Source organism: Geotrypetes seraphini, chromosome 6 (genome assembly GCF_902459505.1).
Source record: "Geotrypetes seraphini chromosome 6, aGeoSer1.1, whole genome shotgun sequence".
In the NCBI taxonomy this organism is placed as follows: domain Eukaryota; kingdom Metazoa; phylum Chordata; class Amphibia; order Gymnophiona; family Dermophiidae; genus Geotrypetes; species Geotrypetes seraphini.
In genome coordinates, this window is record NC_047089.1 from 134,027,141 (window position 1) to 134,052,935 (window position 25,795).

General features: G+C 41.8%; 1 long non-coding RNA gene across 8 annotated transcripts in view; it reads left to right on the forward strand.

Annotated features, from left to right (window-relative positions):
• Window positions 1-25,795, forward strand: part of LOC117361963 — a 137,196-nt gene that overhangs the window by 58,796 nt on the left and 52,605 nt on the right. For 5 of the 8 annotated variants that reach the window (XR_004539770.1, XR_004539766.1, XR_004539768.1 and 2 more), the window contains exons 3-5: window positions 6,234-6,404; window positions 8,303-8,419; window positions 17,855-17,986. This is a non-coding gene — a long non-coding RNA (uncharacterized LOC117361963). The remainder of the gene's footprint in view (window positions 1-6,233; window positions 6,405-8,302; window positions 8,420-17,854; window positions 17,987-25,795) is intronic. The other 3 variants (XR_004539767.1, XR_004539772.1, XR_004539773.1) reach the window with 2 other exon arrangements.

The following is a 25,795-nucleotide window of genomic DNA, read 5'->3' on the forward strand; positions in this document are numbered from 1 at the left end:
GAGCAGCATTTTTTTTTTACCTGTGCTGAGGTGTTGTCTAGCTGTGTCAAACACTGCACAAAGAGGGGCCCTTTTACTAAACTGCAGTAAGTGCGGTGGCATAGTAAGGGTTGGCGGTCCATCCCCGGTCGCTATCATGGTATGAACACCGGCACCCCTCTTCCTCTCCGCTCCTGCCTCTTCCCACTCGACCCTCCATCAGACGGAGAAACGAAGCAGTTAGGAAGAGCACGTTAAAAGTTGTTGCTCGCATGGTGGACAACTAGAGGTATGGGGAAAGGGAAAGCGGGCTCGCACACGGCAGGAGTGGTCAGGGAAGGAGTGGGGGGGTGGAGACAAGGAAGGGGGAGCATTTCTTAGCTTTAAATTTCAGCTGCCAAATTTCATACCATTCTTCAAGCTTCGCCAGATCTTTCTTCATGTTATTCACATCACATGTTTTTTGTCTACTCTATTGCAGGTTTTGGTATCATCCGCAAAGAAGCAAATCTTACCCAATAGCCCTTTCAGCAATATCTCTTATAAAAATGTTAAAAAGAACAGGCCCAAGAACAGAACCTTGAGGCATACCACTGGTAACATCCCTTCCTCAGAGCGCTCTCCATTGATTGTTACTCCGCTTGTTCATGCAGTGTTTCCTCACGTTTGAAGCTATATATGTTGTAAACTGGTACTTATCTTAAACATCCTAGGCTATGAAGCCCCATAGACCAAACTCTGTGCCAAGTTTTGTAAAGTGCCTGCAAAAGATACCTTGGGAATTAAACTCTTCAAAAATGCCACCCTATTTGATATTCTGCAAAAATAATTTATAAATAAAATGTTCAAACATCAAGGGCTCCTTTTACTAAGCCATGTTAGGGCTTTAAAGTGGGAATAGCGCGTGCGCGCTAGACCTTAATGCCAGCATTGATCTGGCGTTAGTTCTTGAAGCATAGCGTGCGGTTTAGCGTGTACTAAAAATGCTAGCGCACCTTAGTAAAAGGAGCCCCAAGTATTTTTCATTAAAAAGTGATTTCCTGGATGTTGGTCTTTGTTTACATAGTACTCTGGATGCTACACATGTCGTTTGCCATCTGAACACTGGCTAGACACTGCTATGGAAGAATCATTTTGGCTATCTCATTGCTAAGGCCTTTCTATATTTTTAACTTTATATATTAATTTGTTACAAATTATATAACAAACATAAAAGAATATCAATTACAGCCGTCAGCATAAAAAAATGCTCAATAAAACAATCTAAGGAAAACAAATAATTCAACAATCTAGCCCACATTATCTGGCCATAAGTACCTAATTTTTAGCAGATCAAATTTAGTATATTTAGCATAATTCTTTGCATAGCATCAACTATCCTCCCTAGCAAGAAAAACCAAAATGAAAACCTAAGATACTATCGGCACAGATTTGTCTTTTAGAAAAAACTAAGCGCTAGGAACTGCTTCCTTTTGAATTGAAAAAATCCCAAAATATAGATGTATTAGAGTTCTTTAACAGGAAACTCACATATATACTACTATGAGGTTTTCTGTTGTTTTTTTTTGTAGGCTGAAAGACCTCGAGTGTTCACAGCTAGCTGGATTTGGTACTAAGCCTATCCGGGCAGCCAATCGTGAACTATTACTGGTCTTTTAATTGCCTTTATTTTAAACACTCTTTATATTTTTGTTAATTTTTTCTTATTTCACCTGGTTCATATAGTGATGGAAATCAGTCAGCCACTTCTCAGAACAGTACCGCTGGTTATTTATCCTAGCTTACTTATCAAATAAAGCTTATAATACTTAGCTTATATGGCACTGCTGAGATAATTGTGCTGGCGATTTTTTTTTTTTATTATTTGTATTGGAAACCTGTTAATAGTCTTGCGCTCAACGGAGTGTCTCCATTTCATTCTTTAAGGAGCTTCATCAGGAGATATATTATGATAATGATCTTTTTGGTCTTTCCTGTTTAGCTATCGCTATTAAAAGAGAGAGGAAGAGCAAAAATAATGATTAACCCTCTGTTGCAGAACGTTACATTGGGAAAAAGCTATATGAACATACTAACAATTGCAATAAAAACTAACAATTACAATGAAGCTTACCATTTGACAAGTTCACTCAAGATATAAATCTTACCACCCTTATTAACTTTTAATTTCATCTGTTGCTCAAGTGTAACCATATACCGTGCTAAAAAATACAGCTTGTACTCATTATCAATACGAATGCACTATCGCTACTGTTTAACTTAATTTTAGTTGTTGGTTAAACATATCCATTTACAGCATCGCTAAAAAGTCCATTAAAAAACTACTTACAAGCAGCAGATTATGGAACTCTTATGGAGTAAATTCTTTAAGACGTGCCGCTTCTTTCATCCTAGTGCTGAGAAAATATTTTGTCTTCTTGCGAGTTTCTAAATGGAGACGCCAGCTTTTTAGCATTCACCTCTATGCAAATTTTGAAATGGAGGCGCTGTTTTTTTAGTGTTCGGCTCCATGTAGACATAGTAACTTAATGACGTTATTTACATCTACGTTCATTAATATATCTTTTACATTAATAATCTCTACATACTCCCTCAATCTAACTTTAATTGTTGATACATAGCCACATGTTAGAGAAGCATTTAACTTGCAAGATCATAACTTTTATAAGCTGCTCTGTGTGATTTTTTTTTTTTTTTAAAAAGAAAAAAAAAACTTACTAGTATTTAAGCCCGTTACTTTAACGGGTGCTAGAATAGATGTGTAGAATTTCTTTCTGTCTCTCTCCCTGCCCCCGTCTTTCTTTCTTTCTTTCTTTCTTTCTGTCTCTCTCCCTACCCCGTCTTTCTTTCTTTCTTTCTGTTATCTCTCTCCCTGTCCCCGTCAGTCTGTCTGTCTGTCTCTCTCCCTGCCCCTGTCTTTCTTTCTTTCTTTCTTTCTTTCTTTCTGTCTCTCAACCTGCCCCGTCTTTCTTTCTTTCTTTCTTTCTGTCTCTCTTCCTGCCCCCGTCTTTCTTTTTCTTTCTGTCTCTCTCCCTGCCCCATCTTTCTTTCTTTCTGTCTCTCTCCCTGCCCCCGTCTTTCTTTTTCTTTCTGTCTCTCTCCCTGCCCCCGTCTTTCTTTCTTTCTTTCTTTCTTTCTTTCTGTCTCTCAACCTGCCCCGTCATAAGAACATAAGAAGTTGCCTCCACTGGGTCAGACCGAGGTCCATCTCGCCCAGCGGTCCGCTCCTGCGGCGGCCCATCAGGTCCGCGACCTGTGAAGTGGTTTCTGACCACTTCTATAACCTACCTCAAGTTCTATTTGTACCCCTCTATCCCCTTATCCTCCAGGAACCTATCCAAACCCTCCTTGAACCCCTGTACAGAGTTCTGGCCTATCACATTCTCTGGAAGCGCGTTCCATGTGTCCACCACCCTCTGGGTAAAAAAGAACTTCCTAGCATTTGTTCTATACCTGTCCCCTTTCAATTTCTCCGAGTGACCCCTAGTGCTTGTGGCTCCCCACAGTTTGAAGAATCTGTCCTTATTCTTTCTTTCTTTCTTTTTCTTTCAGTCTCTCTCCCTGCCCCCATCTTTCTTTCTTTCTTTCTGTCTCTCTCCCTGCCCCCATCTTTCTTTCTTTCTTTCTGTCTCTCTCCCTGCCCCCATCTTTCTTTCTTGCTTTCTTTTTCTTTCTGTCTCTCTCCCTGCCCCCGTCTGTCGTTATGTATTTCTTTCTTTCTTCCTCTCTCCCTGCCCCCGTCTGTCGTTATGTATTTCTTTCTTTCTTCTCTTGACTTCCGGCGCTATCCATCACCATTTCCTTAGTCCTCTGTACCCTTTTAGCCCTCATCAATCCTCCACTGCGTTTATCATCCTTTCAGTCCCAGCTCCATTCCTATCTATCCTTCCTTCCATTGCCTCCAAGGCCATTCTTCCTGTCCCTATTTTCCACCCCCACCCACTCTCTTCCTTTCCTTTCTCTTGTACCCCACCCCAGGATCAAGTTCTCTCTCATCTCTCCCCTGCCCCTCCCCATGGTACTGCAACTATCCCCCTCCCCATTACTTTAATCCTCTTCACCCAACCGCACCCCAATACCAGAGCCTGCACCAATTCAAACCCCACCCCCCACCTACCTCCTCCCTGGCCACTGCACTGAATCTTTGGGCAGGCTGCCCCTCCCCAGCCCTTCACCCTGATGGACCCTCAGAAACTCGAATTGATCCTAGACCAAGCTTTCTATCCCTCTAATAGGTACACTTTATCTTTGAGAGCAACATCTTGCCTGATACTCAGATCTAAATCAGGGACAGGCAGAGAGACGCCTTGTGTATCACACAGACCACTACACATCCCACCCCTCCTGTCTCTGCATGTGGTCATCTCTTGGGTGCAGAAGGGGAGGGGGGGGCATTCGTCTCCCTAGCCACAGAATCATTTCTCACTAACTCTTTGAATGTTTTATTCTCCTCCTGCACTTCCTCATTAAGCTCACATTCGTTCTTCAGCATCGCCCTCCTGAGCATGACCTTTCATCCGGAAGTAGGGGCATGAATTGGCTAAGATAGCCAGTTGGGGAATGTAGTCATTTAGCCATTTTCTGGACATGAAAACGTGGACGCTTGGGAGGTGTAGTACTGGCTGAAGCTCTTCATCTCTTGTGTGTGTTGGTCTTGCTTGTTCCTTTGTCTCAGGGTTCTGCCACTGCGCTGACACGCTTCCCTGCTCAGTGTTCCTCCCTGCTCAGCGGTTCTTCTACTGCGCATGCGGAGGCATGGCATTTCAAGTGCGCAAGCACAGCTAAAACCTAATATTATTATTATTATAAAAGATTGTTATCGTCTTTTTTTATATAATGCATTATTAGCAACAAGGTTCATACAAAACATTTGATTGGAGCGTTGAACATTAAATGGGCGCAAAATTATTTTCATTGATTTTTCAACTTGTTAGTATCATCTGAATGAAATATATAAAAGAGTCCTTAGTATTGTATTTGTTATGAATAACTTTAATTGATTTAATGAAATTCATAGAATTGATTTTCATGCTCATTTATTTTATCTGAAGTATCTGTGGAGAACTGACACAATTTCAAAACTGTATTCTGCAGTGAAGATTCAATTCTATTAACAGTAAGCCATATATTATTTAAAGTGATAACTTTGACCTTGGGGAGAACATCAAGGGTTGACTCCATAACCATTTGGACAGGAGTCAGTCCTTTTGTTCTCGCACCCTCAGACTGATCAAATACATTAAGTCTATTTTTGTCATAAGATTGTAAGGAAGAGGTTACAACCTCTACCTTAGAGGGTGTCTCTACTATTCCAACAAAGCTTGATGGCTGGGGAGGTGGTGACGGCTCTCCCGAGGAGAGGGAAGCAGACTGCATACTTAAAGTTACCTGTTCTTCCAACCGTGGCGAAGAAGGAGCCAAAAGGTACTGATCCAATAGACCCATCCCTGAAGGTAGAAGATGTATTTTCACCTTTCTTTTGCCCATGGTGGAAGAAATTAGTATCAGCCCTCTCCCGCCTCCTCACGGGCTCCGAAGGGGCTCAAAAGGGGCATGTCCTGCCCCTTTGAGCCACACCCCTTCGGACTTGCGGCCCCAGACTCTTGATCGTGGGCTGCATACCACGGTTAGATGGACTTTTAAAGGAGTCCACCAGGATCTCTCTCCTTCACCCTGGCAAGCATCGGGCTTCTGCAGGGGCTACCTGCCCTGATGGGAAAAATATGCTGCTTGCGGCACCGGCGGCTGTCCCTGCTGCAGTTAGATGGACTTTTAAAGGAGTCCACCAGTGTGATGCAAACATTTCCTATGTATGTGACTAATGAGGATGTAGGTCAGTATCACAAAGTTTTGCGTAAATTTCTTTGGAACAATAAGAAGCCCAGATTGACTCTAGCGCAACTCTCTCTGCCAGTGGGGAGAGGTGGTTTAGCATTACCGGTCCTGAGATGATATAATATAGCCTATCTCCTTCGACATCTGATAGATTGGATTAAGAACACTCAATACTATACCCCTGTTTCTCTTGAACAGCAGTTGATGGCACCAACGCACTTGTTATACTATCTTCATGCCAAAAGACCTCATCAGATTTTTCTTACTCATTCTCATCCTTTGCTGAAATCTATGAGATAGTGCTGGCAATGGTTATGCAAATGTATGCATTTACTGTACTATTGCCCTTATGGACTGACCATGGTTTATGTGATGTGCGGGATGTGGTGTCAGAGCAAGGACTTCCTATTTCCTTTCAGGATCTTCAAGCTCAAGGAATCTTGTAGGCTCGAGATTGGTTTTCTTACGTCCAAGTCGCCCATTACCTACACTCTTTGGACCATAATACCTTAAATGAAGACATGGCGGATATGGTTCAGTAAACATTGACTTTGTCTCGACAGTCCAGAACCAGCTTGTCCTTTTACCAGGTCAGTTTGGGTAATTTCAGTGTTCCCTGGGACTATGATGCTGTAGCGGTGGTGTGGAATCAGGACCTTGCTTCTTCTGAGCAGCTAACTGGTGATGGCTTGTGTATTCTTATGAAACATCTCCTGCGCTTGACTCGCTCTGTGGTTCTGCAAGAACAACATTACAAATTCCTGTTACAACTTTACATTTCCCCCCTATAGGGCATATATTGCAGGGTTTGCTTCTCATGCCAGCTGTCCTAAGTGCCATTCAACACCAACTGGTTTATTCCATATGTTTTGGTCCTGCGATAGATTGCAAACCTTTTGGTCATTTGTTGGTCTTCATCTACAGACGATCATGTGGAGAAGAGTTTCTTTGCAGACGGACGGATATCCTGCTTTTTTCTTAATTCTTTTCTTTGGGATTGTCTAAGGGTAATTCATTGTTGCTGCAAAAAGCTTCTTTGTTGGCTAGGAAATGCATACTTTTACTATGGCAGCAAGCAGAGGTGCCTACCATTACTATGTAGAAAAATGAACTGTTTACCTTGTTAAAGTATGAATATTTGAATATTAAGAATTGTGGCCCTGACCTTTGGAGAAAATTCCGGGCCATTTGGGCTCCTGTTTGGGATAGCTTGTCCCATGGAGCCCGAGGTGCTTTTTTGAATTTTTGACACTGGAGTGCTTGGGGGGGAATGGTGGGGGTGGATATTTATCTATTTTTTTGTTGGGTTCATTCAGTCTCCATGAAGAAACCATATAATAGACTCTCTTATCTTATGGTTGTATTTGTTTTCAGAGTGTTGTATTTATCTTGTATACAAATTTCTATATATTTTAGAAATTTGTATACAAGATTTAAAAAAAAAAATATATATATATATAAAGGAGTCCACCAGGACCCCTCTCCTTCACGCTGGCAAGCGTCAGGCTGCTGCAGGAGCTGCCTGCCCCAATGGGAAAACTGTGCTGCTGGCAGCACTGGCGGCTGCTGAGGTCCTTCTGAGATAGTGTTTATCTGCCACAAAATGTTTTATGGCTGTTATTCAACAATTCATGCAACAGGGAGCCCAATACCCAGGGTATTTGGATGACAATCAGACTCTTTGTCCAATTGTTACATACACCATATGGACATTGTACCTATTGCTCCTTTGTGTGGCTGCAGGATAAGCTGACAATTCCACAAATGGTAGAAAATATTTTTTAAGAACTGGTATGAACTGTAACTCAAATGGGGTCAATAAGTATTATATAGGTCATACCAAAAGGGCTATAAAGTTACATTTTGCAGAACATCTTAGCAATATTCATAGGGAACATTTGCAGGTTCTCTTGGTCCCCCACTGGAAGGCGCAGGCACATAAAATAGAAGAGTTGAAGTATACAGTCCTGAGACAGATTAGAAATCCCCAGGAGGGCGATAAATCTCAGAGTCTCCTAGTGAGAGAACATAGATTTATTTTCGAATGGCAGATGTTGAGTCTGAATGGTTTGAATGCGGAGATTGAATGGTTTCAGGTTTAAACAAATGACAACTGAAAGGAGCGGGTTGGTGTCTAGGTGGGGGGCCAGACTGCAGGATGAATGGTATACAGTTTTAGACTATGATATTAGAAACAAATGGATGTATTAAATGGAAAGGGAAGAACCGATAGTCTTTAGCTTAGCATCATGACGTTAGCATTGGGGGGGAGTAGAAAATGTGGCCTTTAAGTAAGAGGTTTAGCGGTAGTCAGTGGTTTGCGGTTCTTCCCTGAGTTAAGTAGCCAAAGTAAGTGATAAGATTGAATGAGAAGTTAAAGTATAATGAAATATGTGATAGTGAAGTTTATAGGAGATTAGGTAATTTACATTGATTACAGTGTTGAGGAAATGGGATATAATTTTTAACAGACATTTTATTGTTGTAGGTTTTAACATCTCCTCCTGATGAAGCAGTTTCTTGCAATGGGATATGGCTTAAGACTGATTAAAAGATGGTAGAAGTGCAAGCAGTAGGATGCCGTTGTTTAAAACCATCAAGACAAGTATACAACATATCTAAAATAAATAAAGTCACAAATCATTGAAATTTAGTAATACTCGTAATCAGATTGGTGAAACAGTTTCGACGAGGGACTATGGAAGTGCTATGATGGTCCTCTCGACAACCTATTTTTGATAACAATTGAGCACTGTGGTTGGTGGTCTGAGCACTTTATATTGAAAATTTTTTAATTATGGATTTAAGAACAAATATATGATAGTAAATTAAGACTTGTGATTAGAGTTTTTGAATGTTTTTTATTCATCATAGGGCAGGGGGTCAGATAAATAAATGATCCCGTGTTTAGCGATGTGTATCAGATCACCTGATATTTTGGTCTTTGCATCTTTTGGAAATTTATAAGATGTTATAAGAAGTTTATTAGAAGTTAGGAAATGAAAATGATGAAAAGTGAATATTTCTGGATTTGCATTATTAGCTGTCTGCCAAGTCTATAATAAATCTTTATGAGTAAGGATTTTTCCTGTCAGCATTATTACTGCCAGCTGAACAGAATGAATTTGGTACCAGGGATCAATGTAGGCATTGGAGACTTGGAGCTTTATCTCCAGGATAGTACACCTCTCTACAGTGCTTCTATTTTATCTACCTTATACTAACAAAGAGATTATGCGTGCTGTAGAAAAAACAGACAAAATAATTATTATGTTAGTTCACTTGATCTAGAAATATAAAGTACCATACACACACACTCAATGACTGTAGATAAGAAACAGCCACTGGTTTTTATTGCTCTGTTCTGTAGAGTGCGAAGATCATTTGCAAGTTTCACTATTAATATTGAAAAGAAAAAGCAATAATTTCAGAACAACGTTAACTGAAACATGAGATTTACATTTCCTTTCATCTGCCTTGCCCTATCTTTATGAATCTGTAGGCATTAGACTTGGATTAAATGTTTCTGTCCCAGGTCATATGTTAGTGTGGCCTGTGAAGCCAATGTACCTTGCAGGTGCAGGTAAAAAAATGGTTCCCAACATACAGATGTGTTAGAGCTTTACCAGGATCCCAATGTCTTCCAAGGTAGGACATTGAAGTGCAAACTTTTACCCCCATATATTTAGACAGACTTTGCAAAATGTCAATCGAAAGCATTGGTAAGTCAAAATATCATTGGTCTTATAAAATAATCACTAACATGCATTATGAATCTTAAATGAATCATCAGAACTGAACTGGATCTTCATTTGAAGTAAAATGGATAAAATAAAATTAAATATGTTAACCTTGAGGAAAGCATTACAGCCAGTTCACAGAGCTTTATGACTAGACCCATTCACCAATCTGCAGTATTTTTTAAACATGCACAGGAAAATCAAACTTGATGTACTAGTTAGAGAATGACACGGGGAAAAAATATGTCCCCGTCACTGCCCCGTCCCCGGCTCACCGTCCCCTTCACCGCCATTCCCTTCACTGCCTCGTCACTGTCACCGCCATCCCCTTCACCGCTTCGTCACCGTCACTGCCATCCCATTCACCGCCCCATTGCCATCCCATTCACCACCCCATCACCATCCCCGCAACATCCATATAAGCCTTAGTACTGCAATATTTAGCTTATTCCTTCTTTATAATGCTGAACTAGAGAAAGAGATGTTCAGCTGGCAGTGCTTTGTTTATAAACTTTTATCAACACAACTAATATACTACTTTATCTTAAAGCAAAAAATAAATAAATATTTATAATTTTTTTTTTTCTACCTTTGTTGTCTGGTTTCTGCTTTCCACATCTTCTCATTCAATTCCTTCCATCCACTGTGTGTCTTCTCTCTGCATCTTCCATTTGCTGTTACTGTGCCTCTCCCTTCACCCCCTCCCACAATTGGTCTAGCATCCATCTTCTTCTTTCCACTCCCCCATAGTCTGGCATCTGTCTTCTTCCCTTCCAGCGTCTTCTCCCCACTCTGTCTTCCACATTTCCCTTCAGGGTCTGTTCCTCTCTACCCTCCTTCAATGTCTGTTCTATTCCTTTCCACCACCACCCTTCCCTCCCTCCTTTACCATCTGTTCCTTTCTACCACCCTTCAGCTCCTCTCGCATGGCCTATCTATCTACCTCCCTCCCTCTTATTTTCGTGGCACATTACATTGTAATTTGTGCAAGCCGCTGGAGCCTGCGAGCTCGGTCCCTGTCCCATCCCCACAAACCATCTCGCTTCTGTGTTCCTATTTTCCCCATTTCTAATATCTCCCCTATGTATCTGGCATTGCCCCCCCCCCTGTGTCCATATACCATCCCCATGGCATGTCCCCTTTATGTCTCTGTCCCTATGCCCCCATGCAAGTAAATAAGGCGTGCAGCATTTAGTATGTGCTAATTCTGTTAATGCACACTAAGCTTCAGTAAAATGATCCTTTAGTGATAGAATGGTAATAGTTTGTGCTAATCCTGTTATGTACTATTAGGGCTACATTTTGGGTCAGATTCTTTAAACAGCACCTAACTCACTCCCCCCCCTTTTTTTTTTATCAAGCTGTACTAGAGGTTTTTAGCGCGGGCTGGCAAGGTAAGTGCTACAACGCTCATAGGAATTCTATGAGCATTTACTGTGTGGCGCTAAAAACCTCTAGCGCAGCTTGATAAAATGGGCCGTTAATTGTCAAGATACTCTTAATAGCCTCAATAATTGGGAAAAGAATTTAATTAGGTGATAGGCACCTATCCAGTTCTATAAAAGTTAGGCACCTATCACATGACTGAGGAGAATGCAAATAGATGCAAGTGTGAAAATAAAGAACCAGTTGACAGGAAAAGAGAATTGAGAGAATTCCTGTATGCAGTGTCTTATGCTTCATCTTTCCTTAGACTAAGTTTTGGCGTTTTTCAACAAACCTTCTTGCGACAGGCAGCAAGTTTTTAATTCGCCGTGTTCTGATATACTGTGCCTTTAGCATCACAGCCTTAATCTAGTCTGCTGTGGCATTTTACCATTTTAAGGCATGCTGTGCATATTTCACATATCATTGACCCCTGATGAAGGCACTTTTAATATGCCGAAACACAGACCATGCAGGGTCCTAGCTACACTGCAGCCTTATATCACCACAGAGCACTTTTGCATTGGGATCTCTGTACCCCAGGACCATTTTGGCAAATACAGACATTAACATTTCTCAGACCTGCTATGTTCTGCATCTGCTAGTCACATCCCAAGATACTAGTTGTGACCATTTGCATATAATTTGCATGCTATTAAGTTGAGAATCACCAGTAAAAGAAAAATCACTCCCATTATGGCTACTGCATCAACCAACCAGATTTTACCAGTGAGTTTTGAAAATCCAGCCGTTATACCGTAAGCTCCAGCTGAAAGAGACAGAAAGAGGAAATGCTACTAGGAGCCAAAAGGGCAGGGCAGCCCTTTTGAGGAAGTAATTGTTGTTATTAAAGGGACACACAGCTTCAACCTCTTCTATGACCCTGGGTGCATACCTAGCCTAGGGCTTACTATGGGTGACAAGAAACACGTTACCTCTGCACTTTAGTGCCCCTAAACTAAGGATTATGCTGTACGGATTTTGTTTATTTTGGACGAAGGGCTGTATTTCCAGCAACAGAGAAAAAACTTCTGCAATGCCAAAGGTAGCGTGTTTAATTCACTGATACTGATGACAGCCGAAGGGTTACAACAGTGCCAGGCGAGCAAGCGTAGATTGGGGGGGGGAGAAATATGCTGGACCGAGGGAATGGGGAGGAAAAGAAAGATGCCCTTGACCTCCAGGGGAAGAAAGGAAAGGGGAAGATAGATACACCAGACTATGGGATGAGGAGAAGGGAGAGAAATGTCAGACCACTGGATGGGGAAGGGGGTGGGGAGGAGGGGGGAAGAAGAGAGAAATGTCAGACCAGGGAAAGGAAGGAGGAGGAAGGGAAAGACAGAGATGCCAGACCACAAAGGGAGGAGAAGGGAAAGGAAGGAACATAAGAATAGCCTTAATGGGTCAGACCAATGGTCCATCAAGCCCAGTAGCCCATTCTCACAGTGACCAATCCAACCTGGCCAAAACCCAAAGAGTAGTAATGACACTCAGATCCTTTTCTTGGGCGCTAACCCCCAAGGTGGACCCTAGTATCTGGTTACTGTGATTTGGGTTATTCTTCCCAATGTGTATCACTTTGCATTTGTTCACATTAAATTTCATGCCAGTTGGATGCCCAGTCTTCCAATTTCCTAAGTTCTGCCTGCAATTTTTCACAATCTGCATGGGTTTTAACAACTTTGAACAGTTTAGTGTCATCTGCAAATTTAATCACCTCATTAGTCATTCCAATTTCCAGATCATTTATAAATAAAATCAATAAATATATTTGAAATCATTTATAAATAAATTAAATAGCACCAGTCCCAGTACAGATCCCTGCTGCACTCCACTGTTTACTCTCCTCCATTGAGAAAACTGGCCATTTAACCCTACCCTTTGTTTTCCATCCGATAAATAATTCCTAATCCATAACTGAACTTTGCCACCTATCCCATTACTCATTAATTTTCTCAAGAGCCTCTCATGAGGAACTTTGTCAAAAGCTTTCTGAAAATCTAGATACACTATATCAACCGACTCACCTTTATCCACATGTTTATTCACACCTTCAAAGAAGTCAAGCAAATTGGTGAGGGAAAATCTCCATTGGCTGAACCTATGCTGACTCTGTCTCATTAAATCATGTTTGTCTATGTGATCCACAATTTTATTTTTTATAATTGTTTCCACCAATTTGCCTGGCACTGAAGTCAGGCTTACTAGTCTGTAATCTCCCAGATCTCCCCTAGAACCCTTTTAAAAATCAGCGCAACATTGGCCACCCTCCAATCTTCAAGTACTACAGACGATTTTAGCAACAGGTTACAGATCACTAACAGCAGGTCAGCAATTTCACGTTTGAGTTCTTTTAGTACCCTGGGATGTATACCATCTGTTCCAGGCGATTTATCACTTTTAACTTGTTCGTTTGGCTTAGTACATCTTCCAGATTCACTGAGATTTCTTTCAGTTCCTCTGCATTATCACCCTTGAAAACCCTTTCAGGTTCAGGTAGGTCTCGTATCTTCTGTAAAGACAGAAGCAAAGAATTCATTCAGCAGCCGGTGTGCTCACCTCCTCCATCTTTTCATCTCTGCAGTGAGATATTTTTTTTATTTTTTTTTTTAGATGATTTGCTTGTCATTCCATCTCCACACTTCTTAGCAAACTTGTCCATGTACTAAGCAGAAGTTCGGCACAGGTTACAAATTAAAAATAAAGTATGGGATGCTCAAGCATCATGTGATCTCCCATTGTGTAGATTTATAAAATTAGAGCTGCCAAGGGAGCAAAATCTTTGAGGGAGATTTAAGCCATGCCTCAGTTCTGCCCCCACTTTGCCCAGCCACACCCCCAGATCCACCAACTTTACCTCTTGGATCCACTCTGACAAATCTCGGCTGTGGCATCAACAAGCCACCTCCGCCACAAGCAGTAGGAGATGTCTTAATACAACATTATACCCTGCTGCCACAGGGCTAGTCTTGCAATAAAAGCAGTGAGATTTTGCAGCTCTTATCATGCGAGTAGTTCTGCAGAAGCAGGAGATGATGTCTTATTAATGCCATCTCCTGCTGCCAAAGCAAATGGAGGCTGCTTAGTGCAGCGGTGTATCTAGGATACAGTGAACTCCTGGGAGGAAAAATTAAGATGGGGGGAGAGGGGAAACCCTCTCAGAGCTTCAATAAATAAACCCTGTTAAAAGCATGCACAGTCCAGACCTTTATAGAGTGATAAGATCCTGGGGAGCTGGTTTGATTCTCACTACAATTCCCTGTGACACCGGGCAAGTCACTTAATCCTCCATTGCCCCAGGTACAAAAAAACATTTGAAAATGTGAGTCCATTAGGGACAGAGAAAGTATCTGCATAGTATACACTATATAGCATTGTGTTCATCTAAAAGCACTATATGCACATTTTCCAAAGCCGACACATTACATTTAATAAATTTAGAAAAATATTCATTTTTTTTTGTTTGTTATCTCAGCATTGTTTTGATCCAACTGTTGTTTTTCTATTTTTCCTTAACTTTCTCTTTCCAGGATCTCTGTCCTTTTGATATTTCTTCTTCTCTCTCTCTGTCTCTATGTCCACTATCCATCTTTCCTCTGAATCCCTTATCCTGCCAGCATCCCCCCTTGTGTCCCTTTTCTCCATCTGTGTTCAGCATTGCCCCTCTGTGTCCTTATCCCTATGCTTATTCCATGTCCAGTATCCATTCTCTGTCCCTCCCCATATCCAGCTTCTTCCTTCTCTCTTCCTCCAATCCCAGCATCAGTTTTTTCCCTCTCTCTGTCCTGATACTCTCCAAGGAGTCAGCATTTTCCCTCTCTCTTCCTTGCTGCACCTGCCTCCCCCTACCCCTCATATTTTTACTCTGAATCTCTTCCCTGCCCCCCTCCCATAGTCTTGACATCTCCCTCTCTCCACTGGCCAAGCATCTCTTCCTCCCATCCCACCCGCCTTTCTGATCTGGGTTGTTCTCTCTTCCTTTCTCTCCTTCCACCCCCACACTTGCAGGTCCAGCATCCATGTCCCCTCCACTTGGGTCTGGCCCCCTCTCTTCTCTCCCCAGAGGTCTAGCATCTCCTTTCTTCCCTATAGCTCTCCTACAGCAGCAGTGGTGGTTGGCCAGCAGAAGTAACACTGCCCCACCAGGGTCTTTGCTCTGCCGCACCTGCCTACAGGAAGTGAAATCACAAGAGGCAAATGTGTCAGAGCAAAGAACCCAGTGGAGCTGCCTGCAAGTATCCTATATATAGCGCTGCTTATGCAAGTCATCTGCCACTGTTGCTTTGGGAGGGCCATGGGGGGGAAAGGAGATGCTGGATCCTCTGAGGATGGAGGGGAGAGAGGAAAGTGCTATTGGACACCAGGCCAAGGGTCAGGGTCAGTAGCAGGAAGGATTGATGGTGGGGATAGAGAGCAGAAGGCAGCTCTGGTTCAATGGGAGATCCTTTTACCCCAGAGGACATGCAGAAGATAAACCGCAAAAGCAGGAGTCTCCCAATGAATGTAGGAGACTTGGCAGATCTGAAAATATCTGCTCAAACACTACTACAAATATTTTTATAGCACTACTAGACATACACAGTGCTATATTCTAAACAGGTCTGAGACAGTCCCTGCTCAACAGAGCTTACAATCTAATTGAGATAGACAAACAATACAAATACACACATCTACAGGTACTTTTCTAAAATACTTACAGGGCATCCCAACCTTGAAGTCTCAATTGCAATCTATGCGTTCTGTGTACAGTGGGGCTCCTTGCAGTTAAATAGACTCGGGATCTTTCTTTATGCTGTGTTTATTGGGGGTCTCAGTTAGATTCAGCACCATTAATTCTCTTTTGAACTTTAGTGAGCCACAGAGTCGAGGCAGCTGGTGAATTTTCATGTGAATATTTTACTATATATGATAGCGTTCTACTACTGTTGATAATGTATTTATGCTTACAACTGAAATAAAATATAACACTTTCTTGACACTTGAGTAATTTAAAAAGTAATCAGTAACAGATTGCTGCCTAAAAAAAAGTAACCAGTAACTGTTGACTGATTGCTTTTGTGAACAAGTAATCAACAATCTATAATTGCCTGTCCCCTCTATAAACTAAAAGGGAGATGAATAATTTTGAACTCTGCTAAGGATGAGACAGGACTCAAGCAGAAGCCTAGACCAATGCAGAAGACATATTAGTGAATTATGATGGGGGGAAGGGTAGAAGAAGGAAAAAGAGGAAGGGAGATAGGGAGATCAGAAGGAACCAGGAAGAGCTGAGAGGAGGGAGAAAGGCTTCCCAAGGATTAAATGGTGCAATAGGCTACAGACTTTTCAGGTCCCTGCTTCCAAGCAAAGAAAACACAGGTAATGCTACATTACTGAAGAGAATACTCTGCTTCTAGAGGTGGTAGCAAAAAAATATATCCTGGTTAATATTCTGCTGGTTAGTATGGCTACTGCTGGCTAAATTAGACCTTTCAGTGCTACTGGGCACCATGCATTTGGAAGCTATCTAGGTGTAAGGATGGATCTGCTCACATTACTGATTTCTTGATTTAGGATTAGGGCTGGCCTGACAACTGGGAGGCCGTAGGCAGTTAATCCACACATGCTGCACTCTCCACTCAGTCATTTAAGACACTCCAGTTTTGATGTACTTCTGGACCAATGAATTTACTTAAAGTCTATTTTGGAAATTTAATGGGATGGAAACAACAGCAGAATTTATCAATCACTTTGGTACAGGAAGTAATTAAACAGTATTTATAAAGTCTCTTTTCCTCCCTTTGTGAGCATATGTGATATCCTCTCCTTATTTAAGATTACTATATGGCTCCAGAAAAGGTAGGATGGATTGAGACATCCGTCCTCCTTTTTCGGGAGCCATATGGTAACCCTATCCTTATTACTCCTCAATAACAATGTAGCAAGTAGTTTAGATGCATCAAAGATGAAAGTCACTTAGTCTGCGGTTTAAGATGCTGAGAGATTCAGATTCTGATACTCTTGAACAGTGCTTTAGGTGGCTTGGTCCTAGTTAGAAGTATGATGAACCCCCTCCCCCCCCCCCCCCCCCCAAGATGCTGTAAGTGGTTCTTATTTCTTCAGCCTTGGGAGCTCTTCCAGGAATCTGGGTAGATGATAGTCCTAGTTGCTGTGCTGGAAATACACAGCTGAGCCAAGCTTCTTTACTCCTTTGTTATGAAAGAAGGTATAGCAGGTTCCCTATTCTCATTGACAAAGGACAGAACTTAAGTGGGCATTATAGAATGTCTTGTCTAGGATAGCCAGGTAATTTTATTCCTTTGTTTGCTTGCACTTAGATAACTAGGACCTTAGGGCTGGATGGTTCTACCTCCAAAACAAATCTCCTCTTCTCATTATAACACTGGATGCTGTTGAAGCGCCTTCTCTGTAGCAACTAGTGCAGTAATGGTAAAGTTAAGGGAATATTGTTATGCTATTAGATTGAGACAATGCGTGTCTCTGCAGGATGTCTTGGTCTTTACATGGGTATGGCTGATATTCAGTGCCATAGCTGCATAACTAACAGGGAATAGGATGGTGAAATTATTTGTACCTGTTAATTTCCTTTCCTTGAATCAGAACCGATGGGATGTACTAAAGCTTTATTCTTCAAGGCAGGCGTAAGACAGTGCCCAAGCCAATAATTGGAAAAGATTATAAATAAAATTTTTTTAAAAAAACAGAGAAGATTTGTTTGAGAAAAAAGAGAGAAGGAAGATACAGATGCGATTGCATGTGTACTGAAATATAATGTTCACACACCAGAAATAGTTCATGTGATTAAAAAATATTTAAGGTTGTTGAAAGTTCTTCCAGTTTTTTGTGACTCCACTATTTTATTTTCTTATAAACAGAACTTTAATCCGAGAGATCATTTATGCCCGGCAGAGTTTTGGAAATACAGAGGGCAGAGGAGGGAGGTTCAAAGTATGCATCAGAAATGTGGACGTTGCTCAGTATGTCCAGTATGTCATATGGTGCTGGAGGTGAGGTATCCTGTTTTCAAGACTGACGCACACATATGATGTCAAGTAATGTTATATTTATTGATTTGCACATTTTTTTCTCCCCCTTTCTTATCTCTAATAACGTAACTTTTACCCACTCCCCCCTTTCAACCATCACTTTCAAGTCCGTCTTGTCGATGTCTTTAATGTCCACCTCCCCTTCTTTCCATAAACATTTCTTTTAACTATTATTTTTTATCTCTATTTTAATATTTTATTGTAAACCGGCTAGATACTCGTTGATGGTCGGTATATTAAAAATCAATAAACTTGAAACTTAAAAATCAATAAACTTGAATTTAACTTTTTTTGTGAGACAAATGTCAAGAATATTGAAAGCATGATTGATTGAGCATAGACATTGTGGGGCAGTTACGCAGTTACGAGGATCACATACCGGCATCCTATACAGAATCACGTCTGACCTAATAGATAGATGCCTAACCCTACCTAACAGGCCAGATTCTCTAACCAGTGCCCATGTCACAGGCACCAGTTAAAGAATTGCATTGCCATCAGCTGATCACGACAAGGAAAATCCTTCTGCCACAATCATCTGAGTAGCTGCAGCAGGGACCCCCCCTGCAAAGTACGCCAGGCAGAAGGGATGCCCACTCCCTTCTGCCTCTGAACCCTCCCCCACAAGAAATCCCCCCAGCAGGAGGGATGTCCACCTCCCGGAACTGCCGACACCCCCCCAAAACCCCATGACACACCCCTAAAGCTGAAACCCCCCTGAAACACCTAAGTCTATCTCGATAACCCACACCACCCTTCCGTACCTGTTCGAAGTAAGTCCAGGTAGAGGGATGCTCACACCTTCCAGTCGGCAGGCCAGCCACTCCATAATAGCAGGCCTTCCCAGTGCATTCTGGGATGCACTGGGGAGGGGTTTAAGGTTCCGAGTGGATCAGATGCCTAAGGCCCCTCCTATTGGAGCAGTAGCTGGTGTAAAGAAAGTTTGAGAGAGATTATCCCCAGAAGAAAAGTTTTGTGAAATGGGGTGCTCCTGTTGGGATTATTATTGATGCATGCAAGATTGGCTGAATAACAGATAAGTGATATTGTTTAAGAAAATTTGAGAATTTTGAAGTAGTTCTTCAAAATTTTCAATCAAATTTTCTTGGGTAAGCCCGAATCAGCGAGGTAATCCCCAATCAGGGAATCCGCTCCCCGATCCATAGAAATTCTGAAAGTAGGACCGAAAGAAATTTGAAATCTGAGAGGTTTCGTGGTGAAGTCTCCCCGTGCCATATTTTATCCCCTTTATAAAACGCTGTCCGCTCGCCCTCTTCGTAAGGTAAGATAATAATTTGCCTGCACAGTTACCATATCTATGATAGTTAAATTTTTGATAAAATAACATCTTTATCGTGCATTCGTGTATGTGGGTGTTAAGAAATGTTTCTATGGAAATTAGGGTTTCCTTAGTAGCAGGTGATGGACAAGCCACATATTGTCGTTTAGCAGCCACTAAATCTCTCTCCAAACGGAGAATGCCCCTGGATAAACAGCAATTATGAGCTATAACATATGCTATACATTCTCCCCTAAGAACTACCTTAGCGGTACTCCAAAATAAATCCGGGTTGTTCATGTGTTGGCTATTAAACTCCAGAAAATCCTCCCACTTTTTTTGCAAAAATTCTTTAAAATGAGCATCGTGAAACAAATAGCTAGGAAAATGCCAACAGGTTGGTCCCCCTTATACCAAAACCAATATTTACATCCAACCAAATCAGAGTATGATCGGAGATGACTGCGGGTCTGATGATTGCTGAGTCTACATTCAAAAAAGAGTGTCTAGTAGTAAGAATATAGTAAATCCTAGAAAGCGTACCATGCGCTCTAGATCTGTGGGTATAATCTCGTTTATAGCATGCAGCAAACGCCAGGGGTCCTCCAGGTCCAAGGCAGAACAAAGATACAGAATTCAACGAGTTCCCGTCCCCGATGGAGTAGGTCCCGGATTAGAGCGATCACAACTGGGATCAGAAACCTGATTATAGTCGCTGGCCAGAAACAATGGGTCCCCTGCATGTGCCCCCCAATACGGCCGTCAAACGTTCAAAAAAAGAGTGGTCATAAACATTCGGGGCATAGATACTCATAAGATAGAAAGAATAGGTACCCACTGTAACATGAAGCAATATAAAACGGCCCTTGGGATCCCGTTCTATTAGGCAGGTTTTTTAAATAAGATGGCTACACCCGTTTGTTTCTGTGGAGAAGAAGCTGCAAAAACTTCACCCACCCAGGATCTCTTTAATTTAGAATGTTCTTCGTCGGTCAATCGGATTTCATGGAGACACACACTATCCGCTTTATGACGTTTCAACTGATTCAAAATTTTAGTTGTTTTTAATAGGGGAGGTGATACCCGAGACATTCCAAGAAACAATGCATAAAGTGGTAAATCATGGATTCTAATTATGAGGCAAACCCAATCCATCAGCCAAAATCCCACCCGGGCTCGCAGCCTAACCCAGGGTGGAGAATCAAATAAAGCAGAGCTTCGCCAATTCACATACCGGAGTGACCCATACAAACTCACAGAGATCTGTTGCAAAAAACATCACCCACCCATATCCCTCCCTCCCCAACTACCCCCTCCCAACCCCCCTCCCCTCCCCCTCTCCAGCCCCCTCCGGATTGGACACATCCGCAGATCCCACCGAAGTGGGCCTGTAGGTGTGTGAAATCACAAAAAGATGCTTTCCCGAGCCCCAAGTCAAGCCATCAAAATAACCTACAGTGCATATATTTCCGCAATTCCCCCACATCTGAAACTCAGAACATTGGGACAACAAATCTGTGTAGAAAAAACAGAACCTGGTAAACACAAATAAACATAAAATCCAACACAAATAAACAGCAAACCCTGTATCAGAGTATGCTAAGTAGCTTCTGCCAGGAAAATTATTGGACCACAGCTGTACTGGTCCCGACCACTATCAAATAGGGTCCTGTGATTGAATCAAATGAGTATTAATATACAGTGTTGCGTCTTCTGAAGATTCAAAGGTATGCCATTGGCCCTGGTGATGAAGGCGCAGAAGGGCCGGATAGAGAAACAGAAAACGCAGCTTTTTCTCTGCCAATGTAGAGCAAAGCGGGTAAAATTTTTTCTGTTTCTCCAGTAGAGCCACCGAGTAGTTCTGGAAAATGTGGACCTCAGAGTCTCTAAACTTTAATCCGTCCCAAAGTTGTTTATATTTGCATAAAGTTGTAATTGAGCAACTTGGCTATGATCATCCGCGGGTGCGTTTCACGGTTCAGCGCTCTGCCCAGGTGGTGCACCTGTTCCAAGCGAATGGGGCCCAAATCCGCACATAAAGGAAACTGCTCCCACAGCCAATTCTCAAGCGTCTGCATAATGGAGGGACCAGTCACCATCTCCGGGATCCCTAGGAACTGTAGATTCGACCTACGGGATCTGTTTTTTAGGTCTTCCAGTCTTTCTGCGTGCACTCGAGTAAGATCCCGTAAGGCCTGAATAGCTGAGACTTGTTCCCCCTTCGTGTCCTCTATACGAGAAACACGTGTTTCAAGCTCTGTAGTGCATCTGGCCGTGTCCCTAATGGTATCATCCAGCTGCTGCAACCGCCTGTGTTATATCCCGGAGCACCTCCGGGGACAGCTGGCTCACCTCCGAACTAGTGCCCGGCACCATTTGTCATCGGCTGGCTTCAGACGCTCATGGTCTTTTTTTTGTTGTTTTCATGGCCATGGGGAGCACCACCGATGTTAAATATTTGTCCACGCACCAGCCCGGCCTCAAAAAAGCGTTCGTGCGCCTTGTAACTGTCCAAACTGTGGTATAAAAGCAAATATAAGACTGGGGGCCGGGGAGCTCAGGCAGGGTGCGTCTGCCCTTGCTTACGGCATCATGTGATTCTTCCAAATTTTCTTAAACAATATCACTTATCTGTTATGCAGCCAATCTTGTATGCATCAGTCAGAAGCAATACCACGTTAAGCATAAATGCTATAACTGTAGAACAATACCAATAATCATTGGTCATTTAAAAAAAACTCCACTATTATCTTTTAAACAGCTTCTCTGCAGCAATAGGTCAAACAATTTTTAGTTTCATTGAAAAAGTCATCAAGAAATAGAGATGATAGTTTAAACAATGAAATAGATTGGATGTCAATTGTTTAGGAAATATTTCTTTTGGATTATGATACTAGCACAACTTTAAAGACAGACAGCTGATGCTGCCATTGAAAGGCCACCGACTGTTTTAGAAAATTTTGCAGGAATGCATCTCCAATCAGGTAGACCCACGAGGTTTAAAGAGAGAAAACTGGCATCAGAATAGACATGGAGGGACTAAAAGCCATTATACTGGGATACCTATGGTAAAAATTAACTGGTCACTAAGGGTGAGAAACTAGGACAGCTTTAAGATATTGATATTTTGCTCTGCTATTGATCTTTTTAATAGTTTTTTTGAATTCAGAATTAAAATAGATTTTCTTCTTATAAATTGTATTTAGTAAGGAACCCCGACCCTGAAGAAAGAAAATGTGAAACATGGTCATTTTGGAAGGGGGAATCCTGGCAACGGCATAACCGAAAGATGTTATATTGTTTCAACTTGATATGAAAGCCATAATGAAAAAAGTATATAAATAAAGAGAGTTTGAAAATTCAAAACATTAGAAAACTGCTATATATATAAAAATAGAATTTGGAAAGATGAGCCTAAGAAGATCTCAGCTGAATCACTGGGCTTATAATATACCTATGACTATGGGCGTGGCTTGGAAGTGCTAGGAGATGGACGAGTAATTGAATAGCTCCTCACCTCCAGGCATAATATTGGGGGGGGGGTTTCGGTTCAAAAACAAAATTTCTCTGTTAAATTAGATTACCTCTCCTATATTATGGCTTAAACTAAACAAATCAACTTGGAAACCGCTTTTTCCGGTGGCAAATCAAAAAGGATTAAACAAGACCCACTAATAAAGCGATCCAACGGTTTTTCTGGCCCCAGACCGTTAATCTTCTGTGTTTTACGCTTTCAGCAAGCAATGGAAATTTTACAATTCGCTAAGCAAAATAGGAACTTAACTTATAGAGATTCCAAAATTTTACTAGTTGCGGAAAAAAAACAGCAAATTTGAGAAAGCAATTTTTACAGTTATGACCCCAATTAAAGCAGCTTGGAGCACAGTACAGGCTTTTCTATCCTGCGATTATGAGGTCACGTATCAAAATAAAACTTCTCAATAAGAGGATCCTGAAAAATTGAAAATATATTTCCCAACAATCGGAACCAATAGATTAAATAGCGAGTGTAAATGTTAGGTAAAGGATTCTGTACAAGTTATTTTTAAATTCACAATTCGAAGTTTCTGTTCTGCATTGATTCTTTTGCAGATATATGTGAGTAACTGTTCCTGTTTTCTTTGACAATAAATAGTAACATAGTAACCTAGTAGATGACAGCAGATAAAGACCCGAATGGTCCATCCAGTCTGCCCAACCTGATTCAGTTTAAATTTTTAAATTTTTTTTTTAGCTATTTCTGGGCAAGAATCCAAAGCTCTACCCGGTACTGTGCTTGGATTCCAACTGCCGAAATCTCCGTTATAACCTACTCCAGCCCATCTACACCCTCAAAGCCACTGAAGCCCTCCCCAGCCCATCCTCCACCAAACAGCCATACACAGACACAGACCGTGCAAGTCTGCCCAGTACTGGCCTTAGTTCAATATTTAATATTATTTTCTGATTCTAGATCCTCTGTATTCATCCCATGCTTCTTTGAACTCAGTCACAGTTTTACTTTCCACCACCTCTCTTGGGAGCGCATTCCAGGCATCCACCACCCTCTCCGTAAAGTAAAACTTCCTAACATTGCCTTTGAATCTACCACCCCTCAACCTCAAATTCTGTCCTCTGGTTTTACATTTCTTTGCATTGAATTTTAGTTGCCAGGCATTAGACCATTCCTCTAACTTTTGCAGATCCTTTTTCATATTTTCCACTCCCTCTTTGGTGTCTACTCTGTTACAAATCTTGGTATCATCTGCAAAAAGGCACACTTTTCCTTCTAACCCTTCAGCAATGTCACTCACAAACATATTGAACAGGATCGGCCCCAGCACCGAACCCTGAGGGACTCCACTAATCACCTTTCCTTCCTCCGAGTGACTTCCATTAACCACCACCCTCTGGCGTCTGTCCGACAGCCAGTTTCTAACCCAGTTCACCACTTTGGGTCCTAACTTCAGCCCTTCAAGTTTGTTCAACAGTCTCCTATGAGGAACTGTATCAAAGGCTTTGCTGAAATCTAAGTAAATTACATCTAGCATATGTCCTTGATCTAGCTCTCTGGTCACCCAATTAAAAATTCAATCAGGTTCGTTTGGCACGATTTACCTTTTGTAAAACCATGTTGCCTCGGATCCTGTATCCCAGGGGTGCCCACACTTTATGGGCTTGCGAACTACTTTTATAATGACTAAGTCAAAATGATCTACCAACAATAAAATTAAAAAAAAACACAAAGCACAATGAAAGGCAGAGAAAATGTTAATTATTCATATTCCGGGTTTTTTCAAAGAGGTCACGGCAGATGACTCTATGCAATGTCACCTCGGTAACAAAATACAAAAATAGACAAATACACCCCCTCCCTTTTTACTAAACCACAATAGTAGGTTTTAGCACAGGGAGTTACGCTGAATGCCTCGCGCTGCTCTCAATGCTCTAAAAAACGATATTGCGGTTTAGTAAAAGGGAGCCATAGTGCAAAATATAGACAACAGATATAAATTCTCAAAACAGACACATTTTGATCACTAAATTGAAAATAAAATCATTTTTCCTACCTTTGCTGTTTGGTGATTTCATGAGTCTCTGGTTGCACTTTCTTCTTCTGACTGTACATCCAATCTTTCTTCCTTTCTTTCAGCCTCCTGTATGTTTCCTCTCCTCCAGACCTCATTCTCTCCCCCAACTTTTTCTTTCTGTCTCCCTGTTCCCCCATCTTTCTGTCTCCGTCTGCCCCCTTTCTTTCTTTCTCCGTACCCTCCCCCAAGCCACTCGGTTTGCTGCCACCGCCATCGGGGAATAGCCCCCAAGCCACCGCCGTCCCAAGCTTTCCCTGCAGAAGCTTCGCGCTGACCAGCATTCCGCTCCCTGACATCAATTCTGACGTAGGAGAGGAAGTTCTGGGCCAACAAGGCATTTCTCCTCATTCCATCTAGCCTGAGCCCCATCTCTCCTTGATCCAGCATTTCCCTTCTGTGTTTGTCAGAATTACCATTCCACCTATTTTCCAGCATCACCCTTCTTTGTGTCCACTCCCGTCTCCAGAGATTTGTTGAGCAAATCTTTAATAGGACTCGCCAGAACCTCTCTGAGCTCCCATAGTATCCTGGGATGGATCCTGTCTGGTCCCATTGCTTTGTCCACCTTCAGTTTTTCAAGTTGCTCATAAATACTCTTCTCCGTGAACAGCACAGAATCCACTCCATTTTCTCGTGTAACTTTGCCAGACAATCTCGGTCCTTCTCCAGGATTTTCTTCTGTGAACAGTATTTGTATAGCACATTTGCTTTTTCCTCATCACTCTCCACATATAAGTTCCCAGCATCTTTTAGTTTAGCAATTCCATTTTTCATCTTCCTCCTTTCACTAATATATCTGAAAAAAATTTTGTCTCCCTTTTTTACATTTTTAGCCATTTGTTCTTCCGCCTGTGCTTTCGCCAGATGTATCTCTCTCTTGGCTTCTTTCAGTTTCACCCTGTAGTCCTTTTTGCACTCCTC